This window comes from Echinops telfairi, unplaced genomic scaffold (genome assembly GCF_000313985.2).
Source record: "Echinops telfairi isolate 266 unplaced genomic scaffold, ASM31398v2 ScPeMD7_2;HRSCAF=8, whole genome shotgun sequence".
NCBI classification, from domain to species: Eukaryota; Metazoa; Chordata; class Mammalia; order Afrosoricida; family Tenrecidae; genus Echinops; species Echinops telfairi.
In genome coordinates this window covers 59,889,702-59,894,990 of record NW_022103898.1, presented here as the reverse complement: position 1 = coordinate 59,894,990, position 5,289 = coordinate 59,889,702, and the positions used below count along the sequence as shown (strand labels likewise).

Genomic DNA, 5,289 nt, shown 5'->3' with positions numbered 1-5,289 from the left:
TCATTCGGGTTTCAGTAATTCCTCTCAGTTGCATTGCCCTTGATCAAGCCCTACAAGGCATCCTACACTCTCTCTGCATCGATTTTAGATCACTTGTTCCCTGCCTGCAGATCTCGCATATGAAACAAATGTCCCTGCTTTTCTACCTTACTGAAATGAGATTAGTAGTCACCTTCAGAAACACACCGAGGTTATATCAGAATTTCATCTTTTATAGTTGTACTGCATTTACAATTTTATTTTCTATTTACATTTAAACTCCTGACTAAACCCACAAAACTGAACCCTCTTCCAGTAAGTCAAATCTGGTTCTTAGCAAGCTGTAATACTTCATTCCAAAATAGGTTACATTGTTATTATTAGGAGCCATTGAGTTGTCTCTGACCCATAGCAACCCTACACAACACAACAAAACACTCCACCATCCGGTGTCATCCTCAGAAGTGTTCATATTCACATGCCTGAGCCCATTGATGTAGCCACTGTATCAATCCGTCTCGTTTAGGGCCTTCCTCTTTTTCACCACCCCTCCACTGTACCAAACATGGTATCCTTCTCCAGGCTTGTGTCTCTTCTGACAATCTGCCCAAAGTATGTCAGACAAGTCTTGCCATCCATGCCTCTAAGGAGCACTCTGTCCTTACTTCTTCCACTATCGATGGTTTGTCCTTTTAGCAGTCTATAGTACTTTCAATTATTCTTCTCCAGCATCACAATTTAAATGCATCACTTTTTCTATAGTCTTCCTTATTTAATGTCCAACTTTCACATGCATGTAATGCAATGGAGAATGCCATGACTTGGGTCAGGTGCACTTCAGTCCTCAAAGTAACATCTTTTCTCTTCAATACTCTCAAGAGGTCTTATCAACAGATTTACCGAATGCAATACATCTTTTGCTCTCTGGACTGCTGCTTTCATGAGCACTGATTGTGGATCCAAGAAAGACAAAATCCTTGAGAACTTCTACTTTTCTTCATTTATTATGATGTTATCTGATGGTCTAGTTGTGAGGATTTTGGTCTTTCTGAGTTGGAATCGGCACTGAAGGCTACAATCCTTGATCTTCATCAGCAAGTGCTTCAAGTCCTCCTCACTTCCAGCAAACAAGGCTGTGTCATCTGTGTACCTTAGGTTGTTAACAAGCCATCCGCCAATCCTGATGCCACGCTCTTCTTCATATAATCCAGCTGCTCTGATGATTTGCTCAGCAAACAGATTGAACAAGTATGGTGAGATTAAGAAAACAATTATGCACACCTTTCCTGATGTCAAACTATGCACTATTCCATTTTCCTCTTTGCACAACTGCCTCTTGATTCATGTACAAGTTTCAAATGAACACAACGAAGTGTTCTGGTATTCCCATTCTTCTCAAGGTTATCAGAATTTACTATGGTCCACACAGTGGAATGCCTTTGCATAGTCAATGAAATATAAATAAACATGTTTGTGGTATTCTCTGCTTTGAGCCAAGATCCATCTGACATCAGCAATGGTAGCCCTTGTTCCACATCCTTCTCTGAATCTGGACTGAACTTCTGGTTGTTCCCTGTCAATGTGCTTCTGTAATTGTTGTTCAAAGACCTTGGACAAATTTTTACTTATGTGTGATATCAATTATATTGTTCTATAGTTTGAGCCTTCTGTTGGGTCACCTTTCTTTTGAATGGGCAAAAATATGGATGTCTTCCAATCAGTTGGCCAGGTAGCTGTTTTTCCAAATTTTCTGGCCTCTGGTGTTTCTGCTTTCTGATGTTTCAGAAATGGGTATTCCATCAATTCCTGAAGCCTTGTTTTTGGCTAATGTATTCAATGTAGTTTGAACTTCAACACCATTGGTTCTTGCTCTTATATTAACTCCTGGAATGGTGGACTGTTGATTAGTACTTCTTGTTATAGTGACTCTATGTATTCTTTCCATCTTCGCTTTATGATTCCTGCATCATTCAATATTTTACCTATAGAATCAATTTCAAAATTGCAATAGAGGCTTGAATTTTTTTCCTTGAGTTCTTTCAGTTTCAGAAATGCTGTGTGTTCTTCCCTTTCCCTTTTCTTTTCTTTTTTTCCCCAATCAAGATTAATTGTAAAGCCATAGTAGGGTGGAGTGTAGAAATTTCTTTCTTTAAAAAAATAATTTTATTGGGCGCTTGTACAACTCTTATCACAATCACCCACCCATCCATTGTGACAAGCACATTTGTACATTTGTTACCATCATCCTCAAAACATTTTCTTTCTTCTTGAGTCCTTGGTATCAGCTCCTAACTTTCCCCCTCCCTCCCCCACTCTCTTTCCCTCTTGAACCCTTGTTAATTTATTATTTTTTCGTGTCTTACACTGCCTGATGACTCCCCTCACCAACTTTTTTTGTTGTCCATCCTCCTGGGAGGGGGTTATATGTTGATCATTGTGATCGGTTCCCACCTTCCCCTTCCCATTCTGGTAACACTATTCTCATTGGTCCTGAGGGGTTTATCTGTCCTGGATTCCTTGTGTTTCCAGCTCTTATATCTGTACCTGTGTGCATGCTCTGGTCTAGTGGATTTGTAAGGTAGAGTTGAGATCATGGTAGTGAGGGGAAGGAAAAACTAAAGAACTAGAGGAAAGTTGCATGTTTCATTGTTGCTACACTGCACCCTGACTGGCTCATCTCCTCCCTGTGATCCTTCTATAAGGGGATGTTCAGTTCCCTATAGATGGGTTTGGGGTCTCCACTCCATGCTCCCCCTCATTCACAATGATATGATTTTTTTTATTTTTTGACGCCTGATACCTGATCCCATTGACACCTCGTAATCACATAGGCTGGTGTGCTTCCTCCATGTGGACCTTGTTGCTTCTCAGCTAGATGGCTGCTTGTTTATCTTCAGGCCTTTAACACCCCAGATGCTACATCTTTTGATAGTTGAGCACCATCAGCTTTCTTCACCACATTTGCTTATGCACCTGCTTTGCCTTCAGCGATGGTGTTGGGAAGGTGAGCATCATGGAATGCCAGGTTAATAGAACAAAGTGTCCTTGCATTGAGGGAGTACTTGAGTAGAGGCCCAACGTCCATCTGCTACCTTAATACTAAACCTATAAATATATGCACGAAGATGTATTTCCCCACATCATGTGTAGATATATTTACATATGTATTTGGCTTTGTCTTCTTGAGCTTCCCTTTGTAATGTTCTATTCAGCTCCTTGACTTCAGCTTTTCTTCCATTTGCTTTAGCTACACTACAATTAAAAGCCAGTTTCAGAGTCTCTTCTGATATGCACTTTGATCTTTTCTTCCCTTCCTATATTTTCATGACATTTACTTTCTTCATGGCTGGTGGTCTTGATGTCCTCCCACAGTTCATCAGGTCTTCTGTTATTTGTGTTCAATGTGTCAAATCTGTTTTTGAAAATCAAGTGGGATAGACTTATGGTCATATTTTGACTCCTGTAAAATTGTTTTTCTTTTCTTCAGTTTTATCTTGATCTTATATATGAGCAATTGATGGTCTGTTGCAGTCTGTTGATTTTAGCTGCTGATATTGAGCTTACCATTGTGTCTTCCCACAGATGTAATCAGCTGGATTTCTGTGAATTCCATCTAAGGAAGTCCATGTGCATAGTTGCCTTTTGTGTTGTTGGAAAAAAGTATTTGTTATGAAAAAGTCATTGGTTTTGCAAAATTCTATCATGAGATCTCCACCTTCATTTCTATCACCAAGTCAATACACCAACTACTGTCCCTGCCTCTTTGTTTTCAACGTTTGCATTCCATTGTCCAGCAACCATCAATGAATCTGGATTACATGCTTGATCAATTCAATTTCAATTTCTTCATCACTAGCTTGTGTGGTTGGTGTATAATAGTTGGAATAATAGTTGTATTGTTTGGATTTCCTTGAAGGCAGACAGAATCTAATCACAGACAGCATTGTACTTCATGATGTATTTAGCAAGATCCTTTTCTGACAAAGAATGCCACACTATTCTTTTTGATTGTGTTATTCCCTGCATATTATATCATATAATTTTCTGATTCAAAATGGCCCAAACTAGTTCATTTCAACTCACTAATGCCTAGGATACTGATATTCATGTATTCCATTTCATTTTTGACCATTTCCAATTTTCCTAAATTCATACTTCACTCATTCCAAGTCCTGATTATTAGAAGATTTTGGCAGCTGTTTATCCTTACCGTGAGTCATGCTTCATCAGTAAATGAAGATCCTGAAGGCCCCACTCCCATAGGCTTTACTGGACTTACCTCATATGGTCTATTTCCATCCAAGAAATCATTTCTTCTAGTCTTGGCCACCCACATGCCCTCCAGACTGAGGAAGACCCAGACACGTAAGGGCCATTTGATACATAGCCATGCCCGCATCAGCAAGTCCCTGAAACTCCTGGTCATCACAGGGTTAACTTCAACAAATACCAAGCAGGTTACTTTGGAAAAATCATTATGAGGCTTTACCACTTGAAGAAGAATCAGAGCTTCTGCCCTACTTTTAACCTTGATCTACTGTGGAACTTGGTTGGTGAGCAGATAAAGGTAAATGATGCCAAGACTGGAGTCTCTCTCATCATCGGTGTGGTATGGTCAGACTGCTATAAAGTTCTGGGGAAGAGAAAGCTCCCAAAGCAATCTGTCATTGTGAAGGCCCAATTCCAAAATATTCAGCAGAAGAGCTGAGGAGATTAGGGGAGTTGGGGGTGGTGGGTGGTGGGGCTTGTGTCCTGATGGCTTGAAGCTACATAGAGGTTTATGGAAAAAAAAATCAATCACCTCTTCTGCAGTCACATTTTGGATGCCATTGACCTGATGTGCCCATATGCCTGCAGCAGCTCCATTGATGTTCTGCTTCCTTTGTTTAGGCTTTCAGTATTTGAAAATGCTTTGAAGCTTTGCATAAGGCTTTCAGCAGCATCTTCCTGTGAAGTAGAGTCGAGTCCTTCTTCGTTGTCTGTTCTTCGTGTGAAAGCTCCGCTGAAACCTGTTCACTTTGGGTTCCCTGTTGGCACTTGAACTATCAGTGACGTGGCTTCCAGCATCACAGCAACACACCAGTCACCACAATAGGACACACTGACAGATAAAGAGTAGAAAATAAGATAGATTGATTACTTATTTCATTGCTTTTGTGAGTCAGGAATGCTTCAGTGGCAATGAGTTTTGGATTTATAATAGCCAATTAAGTTATACTTTCAGCTGTGAATTATTGTACTGCCAACCACAGTTCAAACCCACCAGCAACTCCAAAGTCGAGTCTATCTGCTCCCTTAAAGACTTACAGC

The 5,289-nt window shown here is 40.2% G+C and overlaps 1 pseudogene; it reads left to right on the top strand.

The window, feature by feature from the left end:
* The first annotated feature begins 4,313 nt into the window (after positions 1–4,313).
* LOC105978416 lies at positions 4,314–4,817 on the top strand (annotated as a pseudogene).
* The last annotated feature ends 472 nt before the right edge of the window (positions 4,818–5,289 follow it).